At 33.6% G+C, this 22,688-nt stretch overlaps 1 protein-coding gene and 1 pseudogene across 2 annotated transcripts in view; one reads left to right on the top strand and one right to left on the bottom strand.

Annotated features, from left to right (window-relative positions):
- The window catches only part of RIT2 (Ras like without CAAX 2), a gene marked incomplete at both ends in the record, with an annotated part of 380,166 nt that overhangs the window by 289,027 nt on the left and 68,451 nt on the right, over nucleotides 1-22,688 (top strand).
- Nucleotides 4,650-5,632, bottom strand: LOC309814704 (YEATS domain-containing protein 4-like; annotated as a pseudogene). Its single transcript has 2 exons — nucleotides 5,069-5,632; nucleotides 4,650-4,770 (listed from the first exon to the last, which is right to left on the bottom strand). The product of its transcript is annotated as a YEATS domain-containing protein 4-like (transcript).

The raw sequence follows: 22,688 nt of genomic DNA, 5'->3' as shown, positions 1-22,688 counted from the left end.
TTGAATTCTTTCTTATCTGTGCCAAACGTTAAATGATTGAGTCAAACTAGTAGCACACACTAGACCAAAATCTGCCTCCTCACCATCCTTTTCTCTGATTCCTCATTTCCAACCCATTTCCAGCATTTCCTGTACAACTGTTCTTCTGATAATAGCATGCCCTGAAGCTTTCTCCTCTGAGTCTGCATTTGACCTATGAAAAGAAAGTTGTGTATAAAAATAGAAGACGACACAGTGTGGCTTGTTCTTACATGATTGTTTGTAAGATCAGAAGAAAATCAGGTGGTGTTTCAAGCCATGTCATCCAAGTTAATAATCTAGAAACAAAGAGATCAATGCAGAATCATAGCTGTTGCAGGGAAGAGGAGAGGCAGCAAAGAGCAGGAAAAGGGTTAATCACTCAAATGATTTTCCAAACTAAGATTCAAACTCTATGCTAGGGAGCAGGGAAGAAATAATAGTCAACACTCCTTGGGTATCACTTTCCAAGTTTAACTTTTGTTTATATATCTGTGTTCCATACCTACAGGAATTGGGTCAAATATAAGACTTGTTAACATTCACAGATGCAAACAATTTTCTCCTTTCTGCCTCCAGTCCTCTCATGTCCCTTGACTCTTCACATTTTCTGCTCTTTGGAGGCTGTTCCTTTAGGGCCTCAAACTAACCCTGCCTCTACTCTACTCTCACACTGAGCATAACCCCTTCTTGTCACTTAGAGGAAAGGATCCAATAAACCATTCTTCCTATCAAAACAAACATATCCCAACTACCAGTGGATTTAAATTAAAAAAAAAAATCAATGAGGACAAAAGGACAAATCTGGGAAAAAAGCAAAAACAAAAACAAGAGCTAGTTTTGTGGAGAATGAGAACTTCCTACTGCCTTTCAAAACAATCTTCCTCTGAAGTATTTGCTTGTTTAGATATAAAACCAGCTTTATGAGAAAACAAGTGTTTTAACACTGAGATGATCCTAAGCACAGATGTTTAATTTTTTTTATTTGAGAAACCATTCCTGCCTCTCATAGTATAAACAAAGAAAGGAATAAACTGAGAAACACACTCATTTACGTAATCTGTTCAGTTTAAAATGATAATTAGTTAGTCCCAAGCTATAATGTACAACTCAGCAGGCCAAAATAATTTTAAAATCATTAGACTTATACAGCATGGTCAGGAGGTCAGCACACTTGAATTTCATTATGCAATAAGGAAAAGTACTTCCAGTTCCTACATCTTTGTTCTGTGCCCTTATTTAGAAGAGTAAATTAGAAAATACTGTGGGAGGAATAATCGATTTCTACCAATTGCTTTCCGAAAGAAAGTAAAATTTGTGACCCAGTGATTCTGATTTTAAGTGGAGACCTCAATCAACATCAATTCATTTAATGGTCCTAGAAAAGAAAAAGAAAACAGCAGGTTACCATCAAAAAACATCTATAATAAACCCATTTAAAGACTACCTTGCTTCAAATTCTTATAGCAACCATTGTTTTACATTTACCCGACACTCAGGCAAGATGGACAGAATGATGGGGGGGAGAACCCCTGATTTCTAGTCTCACTTGGAAACGCTATTTTCAGCTCCAGATTGTTAGGAAAATTCTGTCTTTATTTAGTTCCAGTAGAGCTTGGGTCTATACAATTTTAGGATACAGAGTTTAATCTTCTACCACTATTCCAGCAAACTCCGTGAACAGACAGTGTATAATTTCCCCTGGGACATTTATGAAGGCTCTTCCTTCTTGGAAAATTCCTCAGCACCTGGCTGAAGTCTCTACTGAAGTTCTCACCCTGTCCATTTATGTGAATCATGTGAAAACATTACTATTTGACCATCTTATAGTGGAGAGTAGTATAAACTCCACTCCAAATAACTATTGTGAATAGGAAACAACTATTCAGACAACACCAGGCTACAACTAAGCAGCAAGTAGGATGTTTTCTTAGCCTAAATTGGCTCTTGCTTTTGAAACTCAGAAACTGTACAAATAGCTCTGTGACATGAGCTCATGTTTTCAACTTTTCAGATAGTGCCTTTATCAGCCTGCCCCTTAAGGGAGTGAAAACTGATGGCAAGTTATTATCCCTAAGTTCTGCCCATGAGAATCACAGGGTAGGGGATTGTGGTACAGTATCTCTCGAGAAGGAAAGTTGGACAGCTCTAGAAACTCTTAAAAATTCTCATTCCTTAGTTGCTTCTAGTAATTTTTATTAACCCCCCCACACCTTTTCTTCATCCATCTCTCATCTTCTCAGTGTTTGAGGTTTTTTCATTTAAATATGGCTTTCTTCAACTTTCTTTATTTTTTATACTACAGTCCTATTACTACTACTTTTTAATTTTATTTACTTTTTTATTTCAATTTTGCCATAGATTTCTTTTCTGGTATTTTAACTCTCTAAGTTATACCACATTATATATACATTGCTTTTGCTACTCCTAATACTATTTATTTTAGTTTTAATTACTTTTTAATTTCTATCTCCTCACCTCACACACCTCTTATATTTTATCTGTTTCTTGTCATTTTGTAGTTTTTCTTAAGTTTCCTTGAGTTTGAGTGCTCTTTTTGCTGATTTTTAAGAAGCATATCTAGAAAGATGGTGTGGGTTTGAGAAATTCTAATCCAACAACAAATAGTCAGGGGACTTTTCTTGACATTTAACTGCTACCACATACACCTCCGTACCAGAAGCCATACCTGAGCTCTCATCCTCACACTCAGAAGATCTCCCTGTCATTTAGGCTCCACCTAGAGATACAAGAAACACAAAGGTCAGCTGTCCAATGAGGGCTAATGTATAGGTAACATAATGTGATGTTTTGTGAGGGTATTATTTCTTGGCATCTCACACTGTCTAGACTTTATATAAGGAGATGTGTGTTTTATAGTATTAATGTTAATTTTACTTTTGTAATTATAGTTTTTAAAACTATGTTTAAAACTATTCCAATTGCAGCCATGAACCACAAAGGTAAAAAAGCAGGTCTTCCTCAAAGAGGTGACTTTTTTTCTCTCTACCATCCTCCTCTGCCAGGATGTTTTTGCTGAAGTATCAAATACAATCAGATCTCCAGAGAAGGGACCAATGTAAGGGAAACAGTCAAAATTCTGGCATCAACCAGTCTCTAATATACTTACTTCCATATGCCCAAATGATTCCTCCAACCACTTAGGCAGGGTCTCAAGTAATTTCGCTCAGTGCTCACTGCCAATAGACCTAGGTGAAAAGGCTTCTCAATACCGGCAACAACTATGACCTTGTTGGAAGAAACTCTTAGTTTTTCAAGACTTATTTTAGATAGTGTATTCCTCTCCTGAATATCAGAGCCTAAAAAGAAGGATGCTAATTTCACTTCTAGAACATAGAGTTAATTTTTAGGTAACATGACAAGGCTGAGGCTAGGCTTTTTCAGTTTTCAGTCCATTTCCCATAGGAGAGCAGGATTCTATAAATCTTTAGTCTCCAGGCCATGATTACAATTCCATTGACTTTCCACATTTGTTTCCCTGGAATTGATGTTGAGTGTCCTTTCAAGATACCACCAAGTGTCAGTTCTCATGCCATGAAGGGTCTTGGGCCATTAATATCCAACTTGGCTTATTGATTTCTTACACTAACTCTACAAATTTCATTGCTTTAATAACCAACTGCTTTTGTTAATTTCTGCCAAAATCAAGGGCTACATGACAACTGTTCTAAAAACAAAGTTATCACTCTAAATAGAAGCCTCTCATCATATAACTGAATGGTAGTTGAGAAATTTACTGGCAAATTAAACAAGTCACCTAAGTAGATATGTTGCAAAAGGTGATTTTTAAGGATGCTCCAAGTAATGTTCAAGATAATATATTTATTCTAGTAGCACACAAGTTTGAGTTTTATTTTAACAACTGCAGTAACAGTTTGATAATAATTGCACTATATAGAATTGATAAATATACATATATTAGTATACAAATATTTTGTGTTTATATTAACAAACCACTCTCCAAAGTTGTAAAAATGTATGATATTGCCAGCAGGGTCTCAGTGTCCCTTCCCAAAATACATTCTTATCAACATTTGGTACTGTCCAATTGTTCTTATTTTCTTTTTTTTTTTCCTTAATGTGATGGAGATAAAATGATATCTCAGTGTATTGTTTTTTTTTCTGTAAACTATATTTATTGAGTGCTTACTGAACACTGGGAACATCAGATACAAAAGAGATGGGATAGGGGCAGGTAAGAACTTAAGAAATTAAATATACACATTAATGTTAGCACGAATTCTAGCTACTAGGGAAGTACAAAATTTTTATAAGTTATACTTTATAGTGAAATTTTGATGCCTGTCAAAAGGATAAGCTATATATACAATGCAATAGAAGTGTTTTTAAATTGTGCTTAATATCATAGAACTACCCCAAAATGCATTGATAAAGTGCCTATACAGCATTCATTCTTTTTATACACATATATTTCACATTAAAGATTGCTTGTAAAGTACAAGTACTTTGACTTCATTGCTGAGAAATCTATGGTCAACAACTATATATGCAGTTCTTCTAAGAAACATCACAGCATTTGTAGCCCATTTCTCCTTTAACATCTATCTTATTTTTAGTTTCCCTTACTATTGAGTTCTCTTCAGAACTGTTTATATTATTTTTCTTGGATCATCTTCTTCAAGTTTCTTAATTTCATTTTTTAAACAATTTATAGTGTCACAACTTGCTTTTAATCTCTCTTTAAGCTCTGCAATTTCGAAGCTTGTTTGTCTGTTTTTTTAACATCTTTATTGGAGTATAATTGCTTTAAAATTGTGTGTTAGTTTCTGCTGTATAACAAAGTGAATCAGCTATATGTATACATATATCCCCATGTCCCCTCCCTCTTGTGTCTCCCTCCCACCTTCCCTATCCCACCCCTCTAGGTGGTTACAAAGCACCAAGCTGATCTCCCTGTGCTATGCAGCTGCCTCCCACTATCAATTTTACATTTGGTAGTGTATATATGTCAATGCTACTCTCTCACTTCGTCTCAGTCAAAGCTTGTTTATTTTTCTCTTTTTTTTATCCCTCAGCTTCTAATTTTTCTCTGGTCTTCACCTCAAGTTCTGCAAATTCTGTTTCATGCTTATAGGTTCCTAAAGTAAGCTGACAAGATGTTAATAATTGGTGCATTATTGCTGTTGGGTCTTAAAATATCATTTCATCATAGAACTCTGAAACCACTGACTTTTTTTCCCAGCATTGCACTGGTGTTTGATTGAAACAGCTTTAATAAATGTTACAGGGTTAAGGTCTTTCATTAGGATCAATGAAAAATATTTTGATGATTATTTCAAATTCATCCCATCTTGTTTCAGTAATTTCATATGGAGGTTTAGTAACAACTCTAAAATGACTGCCATAACTTTCATGTAATTTAAAGTCAATTTTCTTCACATATGTTAACATATCCTCATTTCTGTTGAATATATGGTTTTACATATACTGTCCACTGATGGGTGTGACCACCCTCTTCTCTTTTCTTTCCAAAATATTGAGAAAGATTACCATAAACTATTGGTTTGATGATAGTAACCCCCTTCACTATCCTGCCAGAGTCAAGCCCAAATTCGGCCATTCTCTTGAACATATTGTCCTACTGAAAAGCCTCTGCTGCTAAGGAGAGATCAGGGCCGGCAGGCTTACAGCCCCCCTCAGAGGCCCTGCTCCTCCCACACAGGCCCAGGAGGAGGGTTTCTGGCCAGCAGGACTCGGGATGCTGAGGAACCACCAACTTCTCAACATGGACAGTATCCCTCATTATAGTTTTATTTTATATTTTTCTCTATTCTTATGAGATTGAACAACTTCATATGCTTAGTAATAATTACATTTTATTCTGCTATGAATTGCCTATTCATAGCCTATATCTCATTTTTATTGTGTTGCATTTCCTTTTCCTACTGATTCATGTGGAAGGTCATACATTTTTTCCCCAAAATGAATTCCTTGTTTGTTTTATGAAGCAAATATATTTACATAGGTTGTTACTTATCTTTTAATTTTTAGTGTTCTTGGATTCCTGTGTAATGAAAAAGTGTTTGAAGTTTATACAAAAATAAGTTTTATTTTGTGTATGATTTTTGTCTTTTGAATCTGATTTAAGAGATCTTTTACTACCCTGAGATCTTAAAGTCAATCTCTTATAATTCCTACTAAATGTTATAAAGTTTTGCTTCTTGTGTCTTTAACCCAATAGATATTTATTTTGTATTTGATTTAATACAGGAATAAAATGTTATTTTATTTTTTTCTTCCAAATAGAAAGCCAACTGTCTCGAGCAGAAACAAGAATAACTATAATCCTGCAGCCTGTGGAACAAAAACTGCACTCACAGAAAGATAGACAAGATGAAAAGACAAAGGTCTATGTACCAGACAAAGGAACAAGATAAAACCCCAGAAAAACAACTAAAAGAAGTGGAGATAGGCAAACTTCCAGAAAAAGAATTCAGAATAATGATAGCAAAGATGATCCAGGACCTCGGAAAAAGAATGGAGGCAAAGATTGAGAAGATGCAAGAAATGTTTAACAGAGACCTAGAAGAATTAAAGAACAAACACCTAGAAGAATTAATGAACAAACAAACAGATGTGAACAATACAAAAACTGAAATGAAAAATACACTAGAAAGAATCAATAGCAGAATAACTGAGGCAGAAGAAAGGATAAGTGTCCTGGAAGACAGAATGGTGGAATTCACTTCCACAGAACAGAATAAAGAAAAAAGAATGAAAAGAAATAAAGACAGCCTGAGACCTCTGAGACAACATTAAATGCAACAACATACATATTATAGGGGTCCCAGAAGGAGAAGAGGGAGAGAAGGGGCACAAGAAAATATTTGAAGAGATTATAGTCAAAAACTTCCCTAATATGGGAAAGGAAATAGCCACATAAGTCCAGGAAATGCAGAGAATCCCAGGCAGGATACACCCAAGGAGAAACACATGGAGACATATAGTAATCAAATTGACAAAAATTAAAGACAAATAAAAATGATTGAAAGCAACCAGGGTAAAATGACAAATAACATACAAAGAAACTCCCATAACATTAACAGCTGATTTATCAGCAGAAACTCTACAAGTCAGAAGGGAGTGGCATGACATAACTAAAGTGATGAAAGGGAAGAACCTACAACCAAGATTACTCTACCCAGCAAGGATCTCATTCAGGTTCGATTGAGAAACCAAAACTTTACAGACAAGCAAAAACTAAGAGAATTCAGCACCACCAAACCAGCTCTACAACAAATGCTAAAGGAACTTCTTTAAGTGGGGAACACAAGGGAAGAAAAGGACCAGCAAAACAAATCCATACCAATTAAGAAAATGGTAATAAGAGCATACATATCAATAATTACCTTAAAGGTGAATGGATTAAATGCTCCAACCAAAAGAAACAGGCTAGCTGAATGAATACAAAAACAAGATCCATATATATGCTGTCTATAAGAGACCCATTTCATATGTAAGGACACATACAGACTGAAAGTGAGAGTATGTGAAAAGATATTACATACAAATGGAAATCAAAAGAAAACTGGAGTAGCATGACTCATATCTGATAACATAGACTTTAAAATAAAGAAAGTTACAGGAGACAAGGAAGGACATTACATAATGATCAAAGGATCAATCAAAGCAGAAGATATAAAAATTATAAATATATATGCACCCAACATAGGAACACTACATAAGGCAACTGCTAACAGCTATAAAGGAGGAAATCAACAGTAACACAAAAATAGTGGGGGACTTTAACACCTCACTTACACAAATGGACAGATCATCCCAACAGAAAATTAATAAGAAAGCACAAGCTATAAATGACAGAGTAGACCATATAGATTTAATTGATAATTATAGGACATTCCATCCCAAAACAGCAGATCACACTTTCTTCTTAGTGTGCATGGAACATTCTCCATGATAGATCATATCTTGGCTCACAAATCAAGCCATAGTAAATTTAAGAAAACTGAAATCATATCAAGCATTTTTTTCTTAGCACAACGCTATGAGATTAGAAATCAATTACAGGGAAAAAAACATAAAGCACAAACACATGGAGGCTAAACAATGCATTACTAAATAACCAAGAGATCACTGAAGAAATCAAAGAGGAAATCAAAATATACTTACAGACAAATTACAATGAAAACACAATGATCCAAAACCTATGGGATGAAGCAAAAGAAGTTCTGAGAGGGAAGTTTATAGCAATACAAGCCTACATCAAGAAACAAGAAAAATTTCAAATAAAAAATAAAACCTTACACCTAAAGAAACTAGAGAAAGAAGAAAAAGAAAAACCCAAATTTAGTAGAAGGAAAGAAATCATAAGGATCAGAGCAGAAATAAATGAAATAGAAACAAACAATACAATACCAAAGATCAATGAAACTAAAAGCTGGTTCTTTGAGAGGATAAAAAAAAATGATAAACAAATAGCCAGACTCATCAAGAAAAAGAGGGAGAGGACTCAAATTAATAAAATTGGAAATGAAAAAGGAGTAGTTACAAGAGACACCACAGAAATACAAAGCATCCAAAGAAACTACTACAAGCAACTCTATGCCAGTAAAATGGACAACCTGGAAGAAATGGACAAATGCTTAGAAAGGTATAAACTTCCAAGACTGAAACAGAAAGAAAGAGAAAATATGAACAGAGCAATCACAAGTAATGAAATTGAAAGTATGATTAAAAATCTTCCAACAAACAAAAATCCAGGACCAGATGGCGTCACAGGTGAATTCTATCAAATATTAAGAGAAGAGCTAATACCCATCCTTCTCAAACTCTTTAAAAAATTGCAGAAGAAGGAACACTCCAAAACTAATTCTATGAGGCCACCATTACCCTGATACCAAAACCAAACAAAGATACTACAAAAAAAAAACAATTACGGACCAATATCACTGATGAATATAGATGCAAAAATCCTCAAAAAAATACTAGCAAACAAAATCAAACAATGCATTAAAAGTATCATACACCTCGATCAAGTAGGATTTATGCCAGGGATGCAAGGATTCTTCAATATATGCAAATCAATCAATGTGATACACCATATTAACAATTTGAAGAATAAAACCATATGATCATCTGAATAGATGCAGAAAAAGCTTTTGACAAAATTCAACACCTGTTTACTATAAAAACTCTCCAGAAAGTGGGCATAGAGGGAACCTACCTCAACATAATAAGGACCATATATGACAAACCCACAGCAAACATCATTGTCAATGGTGAAAAACTGAAAACATTTCCTCTAAGATCAGGAACATGACAAGGATGTCCACTCTCACCATTATTACTCAACATAGCTTTGGAAGTCCTAGCCATGGCAATCAGAGAAGAAAAAGAAATAAAATGAATACAAATTGGAAAAGAAGAAGTAAAACTGTTACTGTTTGCAGATGACATGATACTATACATAGAAATCCTAAATATGCCACCAGAAAACTACTCAAGCTAATCAATGAATTGGGTAAAGTTGCAGGATACAATATTCATGCACAGAAATCTCTAGCATTCCTATACACTAATGGTCAAAAAACAAGAAATTAAGGAAACACTCCTATATACCATTGCAACAAAAATAATAAAATACCTGGGAATAAACCTACCTAGGGAGACAAAAACCTGTATGCAGAAAACTATAAGACAGTGATGAAAGAAGTTAAAAATGATACCAACAGATGGAGAGACATACCATGTTCTTGGATTGGAAGAATCAATATTGTGAAAATGAGTATACTACCCAAAGCAATCTACAGATTCCATGCAATCCCTATCAAACTACGAATGGCATTTTTTACAGAACTAGAACAAAATACCTTAAAATTTTTATGGGGACACTAAAGACCCCGAATAGCCAAAGCAGTCTTGAGGGAAAAAAATGGAGCTGGAGGAATCAGACTCCCTGACTTCAGACTATACTACAAAGCTACAGTAATCAAAACAGTATGGTACTGATACAAAAATAGAAATATAGATGAATGGAACAGGATAGAAAGCCAAGACACAAACCCATGCACCTATGGTCAACTAATTTATGACAAAGGAGGCAAGAATATACAATGGAGAAAAGACAGCCTCTTCAATAAGTGGTGCTGGGAAAACTGGATAGCTACATGTAAAAGAATGAAATTAGAGCTCTCCCTCACACCATGCAAAAAAATAAACTCAAAATTCATTAGATCCCTAAATGTAAGACTGGACACTATAAAATTCTTAGAGGAAAACATAGGAAGAACACTCTTTGACATAAATCACAGCAAGATCTTTTTGATCCACCTCCTAGAGAAATGGAAATAAAAACAAAAATAAATAAATGGGACCTAATTAAACTTAACAGATTTTGCAAAGCAAAGGAAACTACAAACAAAACGACAACCCACACAATTGGAGAAAATATTTGCAAATGAATCAATGGACAAAGGATTAATCTCCAAAATATATACAAAGTTCATGCAGCTCAATATTAAAAAGAAAAATAAACAACCCAATCCAAAAATGGGAGGAAGACCTAAACAGACATTTCTCCAAAGAAGACATATAGATGGCCAAGAAGCACATGAAAAGCTACTCAACATCACTAATTATTAGAGAAATGCAAATCAAAACTACAATGAGGTATCACCTCACACCAGTTAGAATGGGCATCATCAAAAAATCTACAAACAAAGAGAAAAGGGAACCCTCTTGCACTGTGGGAATGGAAATTGATACAGCCACTATGGAGAACAGTATGGAGGTTATTAAAGAACTAAAAATAGAATTACCATATGACCAAGCAATTCCACTACCCATGGAATTCCATATACCCATGGTTTTTGAGAAAACCATAATTCAAAAAGACACATGAACCCCAATGTTCATTGCAGCACTATTTACAGTAGCCAGGTCATGGAAGCAAGCTAAATGCCCATCGACAGAAAAATAGGTAAAGTGTGGTACATATATACAATGGAATATTATTCAGCCATAAAAAATGAAATTGGTTCATTTGTAGTGACGTGGATGGATCTAGAGACTGTCATGCAGAGTGAAGTAAGTCAGAAAGAGAAAAACAAATATCATATATTAACGCATATAGGTGGAACCTAGAAGAATGGTACAGATGAACCAGTCTGCAGGGCAGAAATTGAGACACAGATGTAGAGAACAAACATATGGGCACAAGTGGGGAAAGTGGAGGTGGGGTGGTGGTGGTGTGATGAATTGGGAGATTGGGATTGACATATATACACTAATATGTATAAAATGGATAACTAATAAGAACCTGTTGTATATAAAAAAAAAAAAAGAAAGGCAATTTTCTCAAACACAGTAAGTTAAAGCATTCTTATTTTACCCCCAAATTTCTACTACATCTTCTAAAGTATAACATTGTCCATACAATTGTCAGTGTCTCTTCTGATCATCCTAGCACCAACATTATTCTGTTCTAATTACTGTGGAAAGATAGCATTATACTAAACCTTGAACTCACTAGGGCAATTCTTCTCTCTTTGGTTTTTGTTTGTTTTAAGATTTGCATGCTTGGGGCTTCCCTGGTGGCACAGTGGTTGAGAATCTGCCTGCCATTGCAGGGGACATGGGTTCGAGCCCTGGTGTGGGAAGATCCCACATGCTGCAGAACAACTAGGCCCATGAGCCACAACTACTGAGCCTGCGCATCTGGAGCCTGTGCTATGCAACAAGAGAGGCCACAACACTGAGAGGCCCGTGCACCACGATGAAGAGTGGCCCCTGCTCGCTGCAACTACAGAAAGCCCTCTCACAGTAACAAAGACCCAACACAGCCAAAAATAAATAAATAAATAAATAAATATTTTTTTTAAAAAATTGCATGCTTGGACCTTTTCATGTGAATTTGGGGGAACTGACACATTTTAAATAACCCAGTAACTATCATAATCATTATTTCTCTTGTAAGTTTTCAAAAATATATTGTAATTTTCTCTTTTAAATACTTATAGTGTTGTTGTATTTGTTCCTGAGTATATCAGGAATAGTAAACAGTTTATAGTTTATTTTGCTAACATGAATTTATTTTTTCATATTTTATTTTTATAATTTTTATTAGTATGTGTAAAAAAATAGTAAAAATACAATTGATATTTGATAATGTATATTATATCCAAAAAGGTTGCTGAGTTCTTCTGCTAATTCTTTTATTCCTTCTCAAAAATCTTAGTATATTCTATATACATAATCATAATAATATTTATAAATAACATATTTATTCCAACTGTGAAATGTCTTTTTAATCTTGATACTTCCTGGGCTTCCTGTATAATATTAAATTGTTGGGGTGATACTTCTTTCACACATTCTTGCTTTTTTATTGAAATTTAATTGACTTAAAATATTATATTACTTTCAGGAGTACAACATAGTTCTTCAATATTTTTATGCATTACAGAATGACCAAGATGACAATATAGTTAACATTTGTCACTATACAAAGTTATCACAATATTATTGGCTATACTCCTTGTGCTGTACATTACATCCTTGTCGTTCATTTATTTTATAACAGGACCTCTTAGTCTTCCTCACCTATTTCATTCATCACCCCAACCATCTCCACTTTGACAAAGTGAGATATATATATATATATATAATCACAACTTTTTTATCCATTCATCTATGGACACAGGTTGCTTCCATTTCTTGGTTATTATATTTAATGCTGCAAAAAACATTGGAATACATGCATTATTTATAATTAGAGTTTCCGTTTTCTTCAGGTAAACACCCAGAAGAAAAATTACTAGATCATATGGCAGTTCTCTTTTTAGTTTTTGAGGAACGTTCCATACTGTTTTCCATAGAGTCTGAACCAATTTACAATCCCACCAACAGCACTCAAAGATTCCCTTTGCTCCACATCCTCACCAAAACTTCTTACTTTTATCTTTTTGATATAGCCATTCTGAAATGTATGATGTGGTATCTCATTGTGTGTATGTGTGTGTGTGTGCATGCGTGTGTGTGTGTTTTAATTGGGGTATAGTTGCTTTATAATGTTGTGTTAGTTTCAGCTCTACAGTGAAGTGAATCAGCTATATGTATACATATATCTCATCTGTTTTGGATTTCCTTCCCTTTTAGGTTACCACAGAGCATTAAATAGAGTTCCCTGTGCTATACAGCAGGTTCTCATTAATTATTGATTTTATACTTATTAGTATATATATGTCAATCCCAGTTTCCCAATTCATCCCGCCTCCCCTTTCCCCCTTGGTGTTCATATGTTTGTCCTCTGCTTCTGTTTATTTCTGCCTTGCAAACAGTTTTATCTGTACCATTTTTCTAGATTCCACATATACGTGTTCATAAATAATATTTGTTTTTCTCTTTCTGACTTACTTCACTCTGTCTGACAGTCTCTAGGTTCATCCACATCTCTACAAATGACTTAATTTCATTCCTTTTTATGGTTGTGTAATATTCCACTGTATATACCACATCTTCTTTATCCATCCATCAATGGACATTTAGGGTGCTTCCATGACGTGGCTATTATAAATAGTGCTGCAATGAACATTGGGGTGTTTGTGCCTTTTTGAATTATAGTTTTCTCAGTAGTGGGATTGCTGGGAAAAAAACTAAAAATAGAATTATCATTGTAGTTTTGATTTGCATTTCCCTGATGATTATTGATGCTGAGAATCTTTTCATGTGTCTGTTGGCCATCTGTATGTCTTTCTTGGGAAAATGTCTATTCAGATCCTATGACTATTTTTTATCAAGTTGTTTTTTTGATGTTGAGTTGTATGAGTTCTTTGTATATTTTGGATATTAACCCCTTATCAGATATATTGCTTGCAAAAATATTTACCCATTAGTAAGCTATCCTTTTGTTTTGTCCATAATTTTCTTCACTGTGGAAAAGTTTTTAGTTTCATGTAGTATCATTTGTTTATTTTTGCTTTTGTTTTCCTTGTCTGAGGAGATAGATCCAAAAGAATATTGCTAAGACTGATGTCAAAATCATTCTGCCTATGTTTCCTTCTAGGAGTTTTATGGTTTCAGGTCCTACATTTAAGTTTTTAATACATTTTGGTTTTATTTTTGTATATGTTGTGAGACAGTAGTTCAGTTTGATTCTTTTGCATGTAGCTGTCCAGTTTGCCCAATACCATTTATTGCAAAAGTTCTGTCCCCATTGTTTATTCTTGCCTCCTTTGTCATAGATTAATTGACCATATATGTATGAGTTTATTTCTGAGCTCTCTACTCTGTTCCCTTGATCTATGTGTCTGTGTTTGTGCCAGTTCCATATTGTTTTGATTACTGTAGCTTTGTAGTATATCCTGAAAACAGGGAGCAAGTTACCTTCAGCTTTGTTCTTTTTTTTTTCTTAAGATTGTTTTGGCTATTCAGGGTCTTTTATCTTTCCAATTAAGTTTTAGAATTATCTGTTCCAGCTCTGTGTAAAATGTCATTGGTATGTTGATAGAGATTGCACTGAATCTGTAAATTTCCCTGGGGAATATGGTCATTTTAACAATATTAATTCTGTCAGTCCATGAGCACCATATATTTTTTCAACTCTTTTTGTCATCTTCAATTTCTTTCATCAATGTCTTATAGTTTCCCAACTACAGGTCTTTTACTTCCTTTGTTAGATTTCTTCCCACGTACTTTATTCTTTTAGATGCAATTGTAAATAGTATAGCTTTCTTAATTTTACTTTCTAATAGTTTGTTGTCAGTGTATAGAAATACAACATATTTCTGTATATTAATTTTATATCCTGCAACTTTACTGAATGTATTTATTAGTTCTAATAGCTTTTTTGTTAGCGTCTTAAGAATTTGCTCTATATAGTATCATATCATCTGTAAACAGTGACAGTTTTACTTCTTCCTTTCCAATGGAATTCCTTTTATTTATTTTTCATGTCTGATTGCTCTGTCTAGAACTTCCAATGATATGTAAAAAAGTAGTGGGAATGGGCATCCTTGTATTTTTCCTGATCTTTGAGGAAATGCTTTTAGCTTTTCATTGTTGAGCATGATGTTGGCTACATATGGCTTTTATTATGTTGAGGTATGTTCCTTTTGTAACCACTTTGTGGAGAGTTTTTATCATAAATGGATGTTGAATTTCATCTACAGCTTTTTCTGTATCTATTGAGATTTTTACTCTTCAATTTGTTAATGTGGTGTATCATGTTGATTGACTTACAGATACTGAGCTCTCTGATATCTATGACATAAATCCCACTTGATCATGGTGTATGAGTCTTTTCACATATTGTGTTGAATTTGGTTTAATAATATCTTGTTGAGTGTTTTTGTATCTATTTTCATCATTGATATTGGCCTGTAATTTCCTTTTCTGTAGTGTCTTTGACTGGATTTTGTATCAGGGTTTTGTTGTCCTTGGAGAATCAGCTTGGAAGCATTCCTTTCTCTTCAGTTTTTTGGAATAATTTGAGAAGCATAGATGTTAACTCTTCTTTAAATGTTTGGTAGAATTCACCTGTGAAGGCTTGTGGTCTTGGATTTGTTTGTTGGGATGTATTTATTACTGGTTCAATTTCAATACTGGTAACCTGTCTGGTCATATTTCCTATTTCTTCCTCATTCAGTCTTGGAATATTGTACATTTTAGGAATCTATCCATTTCTTGTGGGTTGTCAATTTATTGCTTATAGTAATATGATCCTTTCTAATTCCATGGTGTTAGTTGTAACTTCTCTTTCATTTCTGATTTTATTGATTTGGGGCCTCTCTCTTTTTCTTTTTCTTTTTCTTTTTATTTTACATAATAAGTCTGTCTAAAGGTTTGTTAATTTTCTTTTTAATGTTGTCAAAGAACCAGCTCTTAGTTTCACTGATATTTCCTATTATTGTTTCAATCTCTTTGCCATTTATTTCTGCTCTGATCTTTATGATTTATTTCCTTATACAAACTTTGTTCTTCTTTTTCTAGTTCCTTTAGGTGTAAAGTTTGGTTGTTTATTTGCAATTTTCCTTGTTTCTGGAGGTAAGCTTTTATTACTATAATCTTCCCTCTTAGAACTTCTTTAGCTGGTCCCATATACTTTGGAACATTGTGTTTTTGTTTTCATTTGTCTCCAGGTATTTTTTTTTAAATTTCCTCTTTGATTTCTTCACTGATCCATTAGTTGTTTAGTAGTGTACTGTTTAGCCTCCATGGGTTCTTTGCAAGTTTTTACTTTACTTGACTTGTAGTCTCATAGCAGTGTGTCAGAAAAGATGCTTGATATGATTTCAATCTTCTTAAATTTATTGAGATATTGTGTGGACTAGCATGTAATTTAACCTGGAGAATGTTCCATGTACACTTGAAAATAATTTTTATTCTGCTTCTTTTGGATGGAATGCTATCTCTCTCTCTCTCTCTGTATATATATACATATATATATGTGTGTGTGTATATATATATATATGTATATATATATATATATATATATATATATAGTCCATCTGGTCTAATGTGTGATTTAAAGCCAATGTTTCCTTGTTTGCTTATTGATATTTTTGTCTGGATAATCTTTCCATTGATATAAGTAGGTTGTTAAAGTCCCCTACTATTAAAATATTACTGTCAATTTATTCCTTAAGTCTGTTAATACACCCTGTATGCGTTAGGTGCTCCTATGCTGAATGCATATATATTTACAAGTGTTATATCTTCTTGTTGGATTCCTCTGTTTATCATTATGTAATGTCCTTCTCTTTCTCTTGTTATAGTCTTTGTTTTAAAGTATTTCATCTGATATAAGTATTGATACCCGAGCTTTCTTTTCATTTGCATTTGCATAAAATATCTTTTTCTATCCCATCACTTTCAGTCTGTGTGTGTCTTTAAATCTGAAGTAAGAATTGTGTGGGCAGATGTATATGGGTCTTTTAAAAAATATTTATTCTGAGACTATATCTTTTGAGTGGAGAGTTTGATCCATTTACATTTAAAGTAATTATAGATAGGTATGTACTTATTGCCATTTTAATAATTATTTTCATTTTTTTGTAGTTCTTTTTTCTTTCTTTCTTCTTTTTCTCCCTTCACTTGTGAATTAATGACTATGTTTAATGTTATGATTGAATTTCTTTCTCTTTTTTGTGTATGTGACAATTATAGATTTTTGTTTATTTGAAGATTATATATAAAAATATATATGTGGATATATATACACACATATATATACACACACACACATGATTATTTTAGGTTGAAGACCTCTTAAGTTCAAACACATTTTAGCAATCTAACATTTTTACTCCCCTCTCCCACATTTAATATTTCTGACATCATAATTTACATGTTTGGTTTTGTGTGCTTCTTAACCTCTTATTGTGGACAGAGATGATTTTTCTAATTTTGTACTTAATATTCCTCCTAGTTTTATAATTGGTTGATCTACTGCCTTACTGTATGTTTGCCTTTACCAATGAGATTGTTCCTTAGCCTTGGAGAAGTTACTTAATATCTCTATGAGTGTCAGTGCTTACCTCACTGAGTACTCATAAATACATATAAGAAAAGGTGGAGTCCTAACTCATACAAATATATAATGCACATTTGTCATACTTTTATTTAACTAATTCATGAGGGAACCAGCAAAGTGTTACAACTGATTCAAATGAGAATTAATAGTGCCATGCATATAGTCAATAATGCATGCATTTTGCATTTCAGCATTGAAATGAATTTACAAAGATATGCCAAACAGGTAAATCCATAGTGCAATAACAAAATGCATTCCACAAGACACAAATCATGTTATTATATATTCAAGAATTATTTGCAGTAAATCAGTTTTCCACAAATTATGGAGTTGTAAAATAGCTCAAAGACAATATAAGACACAGAGACTCCATAGAATCAGATGGACCCAGAGGGTATGATACACAATCCCAAATCTTCAACTGAACACATTCAATACTTTTTGTTCCATTAAAAAAAATCTATCAATTTTATTTAGAAATTGTTGTGATAATATATATACATGTACATATATACATATATTTATAAACACACACAGAGAGACTGTTGTACAAGGAATAAAATTAAAACTGTAATTTTAATTACAGTTCTTTGCTACTGTTACTGATATTGATATTATTTTACATACTGGTAAAGTTTATTTGCTCATACTTTATTTAGCATTTTTACAACCATATACTTAAGTAAATTGTGCTATAATTATCTATGGAATGCTTTGTCCATATATTTTTTAATCATACATATTCTAACCAAAGTTATGCAGTAGTTTTCCAATTGTGGATACTTGGAGGAACTTTTAGGGGACTTTGGCTAAATGCATTACTTCTTTGGGAAAATTTTCTCTTTGGTCCTAGTACTAGAAATATTTTATTTTCACCAAGTAATCATTTAATTTCTATCATAAAGACCTTGACTTATGTGGTTGATCTCCCTGTTTGAACTGCCCATTAAAAAGTTAGAGCTGAATTTATAATCTACATCAAGCTTATGTTTAAGGCACTATGGAAGGAATTTGACTTCATGCATTTTACTCTTATCTTTTATTTGTTCCATTTTGTCCCTATAATTAATGCTTGTTTTGCCTTAATGAAATATATATATATATATATATGGAAATGACTTTGACCAACTTAAAAAAATAAAAAAAAACCTGTAGTGACTCTTATTTTTCATTAAATTGAGAAACACAAGTTTAACTAAGTCATCAAGTTATTGGACTAAACACAATTATGATTCAGTCAAAATTATAAAACTGATTATATGTGCAAAATATAAAACTCCAGCAATTATCAGAATTGATGAGAATGGTCCAATCCAATATTTTTTCTTTAGCCTAAAAGCAGAAGCTAGTTCAACTTTATATACATGATCCTCTGAACATGACTATCAGACACAAACATAACTTGTTAAAATTTTATAAATAAAGAAGTGGTATTATGAGGTGTGTATTTTTCTTCTTCCTTACAATTTTTCTCCATAATTTTTTCTCCCTGTAGTGAAAGAGAAAAAAAGAAAACAAAGAGGATTTAAACAAGCTTTAGCAAGAGATTCGCCTAGGAGAAGAATTTGATATGAATATCATTATTAAAATCCCACTGCTTCAAATGGATTTTTACATTAATATATCTGCAGAGGTATAAAAATATCTGATTTATAATTTTACATTATTAGATCTGAAATGTCCATTATTATCTCCTCAACTTACTACTTAGACTAGCATATAATTTTATGCATCTTTGAGAAAAAAGCACACATCTTCATAATTCATTCCTTGTTTATGAGTATTCTTTGTTACAGTCTAGTTGATTTACTGTGTTATGACCTACCACTCATTTTTTTACTTTTAAATTGTGAATGCATGAAATTAAACCAAGAGAAGTTATCAACCCAACTTTCACTTCCTTCAGTGTATGGCGTTTGAAGTTAACAATGTGCTACATGTTGAAAGAGAAAGTTGAAAGTTCAAATCTTTCTAACAGAGTCCTAAACTTGTGAATCTAGAAGCCATTAGTAGTAGCAAAGTTGATCTTTTTTTGTTGTTTATTTATCCATGTTTATTTTGATATTAACAAACAGGGAAATAATGGAGGATATATGAATATGAATGAAAATACTTCATCTGAAAAGATGATAACTGATATGTAATTATGTTTTATATCTATAGAATCTTGTGAGTTAACCTTAAGATTGAACACATGCTTGTTTACCAAACTCCTTAATACTAGAATGGAAAAACGGTAGATGTAGGTAAAGAAAAACTTTAATCCCAGCTCTGTCTCTTGCTTACTTTATGAATTTGGCTCTATAAATTCCTTCAGTTTCCTTATCAATTTAATATGGGTATCTACCTCAAACATTTGCTGTGAACATTAAATAACATGATGGATGTAAAGACTCCTGATATAGTTTCAGTACATAATAGACAGTGAATAAATTTTACCTTCTGTGTTTACTATTATTTTTATTCTAATTCACTTTTCTTTTTATAATTAGGAAACAGGTATATAGTGGTAAGTTGCCAGCCTGATGCATAGCATATTAGGCAGAAATCAGAAGTAGAAGCATGATCGCTTGACTCTACTACACTGGTATTTCCACCAAAATATGCCTTTTATATTAGCAATTATTTAATTACCTAATATTGCTCCTGCATTTTTCACCAAAGTGACTAGCACAAAATATGTATTTGATAAATGCCTGTGGAACTTAAACACATGGATATAACCAGTTCATTTTCCCCTCACTGACTCTTTAGCCAAGCTGTGTAAGGGTAAAACCTAAATATTAGTCAAGGATTAGTTATTTGCCATATCCATCATCATAGTTTTTAAGCAAATGTGTTGGACATTTTCTGATAATTGTCCCAACAGTTCTAGTTGGCTGGCTCTGCACTTTTATTTTTGGGAGTGCTCATGAAGCTTTTTTCTAACTAAAGCTCTAAGTGGATATTTTTCATTCTTAATTTGTCATAAAGTAAGCTTCACAGTTGTCTGATTTGAGATTACCAATACATCTGGCCTATCAGGACTTCCACAGGGTCTAGATGTCACATTGTTGCTAGCCCAATGTTGATTTATTTGCCACAGATGGCTTCTCACCATAACCTTCAATGGCACAGTCTCAATAGTGGGAATCAGTCAGCTTCTTTCTTGTGTTTGAACTGTGCTTACAAGGGTTTATTTACGCCTGCCTTGCGAGCTTTACTATAGTTGTTATTCTGTTTGGATACTGGCCAATGTTTTGCATCATGGATTTCATGTGGATACTTTTTAAGCTTTGAATTTCCAATTATTCTTTTAAAATTGCTGCATACGCCCTTATATTTGCATAGTATTTTATGCATTTTAATATGGCCTCAAAGGTATGGTGTCATTGTATCCTTAAAAATGTATAATAAGAATATTATTTGAAACATCTTTAGCAGAGAGACAGACACATAGTTTCAGGAAGTTTCTGTATATCACAAGGTCATTAGAGACGAGCTGGAAGTAACTTCCTGGTCTTCTGCCACCCCACCAGTACTCTAGACTAGGGTATTGTGCTCTGTTGTCTTTATTAATGTACTACAGATCATTGAAACCAAGTACTACAGATGAAAGGGACTGGAATATTAGATATAAGAAAACTTGAGACAGTTCCTTTTCAAATTGTCACCCTCATCTCTCTCCATAAACATGCACACAAGTTTTCTTTAAAATGAGTGAAGTTATCAGACAACTTCAGAGCCTAAATTTTGGATATAGAGTTTTGCACATGATTAGCCATTGAGCTAGTTATAATTAGTACCATTTATAGAACATTACTCATATGTATGGAAGCTTTGAATGGAATAAGAAACAGTTCTTAGTTCTGGACAATTTACTCCTTAGTTAGAGATAAAACAGTTTCAAACACAAATGCAACCATGAAATAAAAATACTCTAACAAGTAAATAATATACTTTACAACTTATGTACATACATATTTGGGATTAGCCAGTTGCTCAGACCTCCAAACACTGCACATGCTCTCTCCTCTGTATTCATATTTCTTCCCTACCTAACTCAATTCCTACTGAATTCTGTTCAGGCAATCTTTTCTGACCTCCTTGATTAGACCAACAACTCCCAACCCCCAACTTAAGTTTCTATATTTTCAACAGCCTCCGTTAACATAGCTTCTATTTTACATTTATTTGTGTAGTTAATTAATGACTTCTTCTTGCATTTGATTCTAAGTTCTCTCCTTTTTGTATGCTCTTGTAATACAGTGTCTTGCACAGTGTTGTACACAAAATATGTAATCAGTAAATATTTGTTGAATTAATTTATGAATCTTCCCTGCCTAATTAAGGTTTTATGGTAGGACAAGTGGTCAAGAAGTACTGAATGCACTCCAAAGTTAGCTGTCAAGTAAGGTTTGGTAACTTTGGCACTATTGACATTTTAGGCTAGATCATTCTTTTCTGTGCTGTGTTGTGCATTGTAGGATGTTTAGCATCATATCTGGCCTCTAGTCACTAGATGTTAATATCATTTCCTCCTGTTCCCTACCCCCACCTCCAAGTCTTAACAACCATAAATGTCTCCAGACATTGCCAAATGTCCCCTGGGTGCAAAATTATCCTTGATTGACAATCTTTGCTTTAAAGAAATAATTACAGTCTTATTTCTCATATTTTCACAGCATGAATTGTCTATATCAAAGCTAACCTATTTACAGTCAGATAAATCCACCGTGAACCATCCCTATGCCATTGTTTGAGGTAGTATTTTTTTATTCCTTCTTTTTTTTTTTTTTTTTTTTCGGTACACGGACCTCTCACTGTTCTGGCCTCTCCCATTGTGGAGCACAGGCTCCGTTCGCGCAGGCTCAGCAGCCATGGCTCATGGGCCCAGCCGCTCCACGGCATGTGGGATCTTCCCAGACGGGGGCACGAACCCGTGTCCCCTGCATCGGCAGGCGGACTCTCAACCACTGCGCCACCAGGGAAGCCCTTTATTCCTTCTTTAAATTTCCTCATTCTACTTAATTTCCTCAAATCTTATTCATACTATAGAGCCTGATTCTGATTCTCAGCAGTCAGATGAGGCTTTCTCTATTAGTCAGGGTCTTAGCAGGAAACAGAGGACATCTCAAATAAGGATAAAAGAAATATA

The sequence above is a fragment of the Mesoplodon mirus genome, assembly GCF_964341445.2.
Source record: "Mesoplodon mirus genome assembly, chromosome: 13".
Taxonomy (NCBI): domain Eukaryota; kingdom Metazoa; phylum Chordata; class Mammalia; order Artiodactyla; family Ziphiidae; genus Mesoplodon; species Mesoplodon mirus.
Note: the sequence above shows the minus strand (reverse complement) of the source record. Positions and strands in the feature narration are given on the sequence as shown.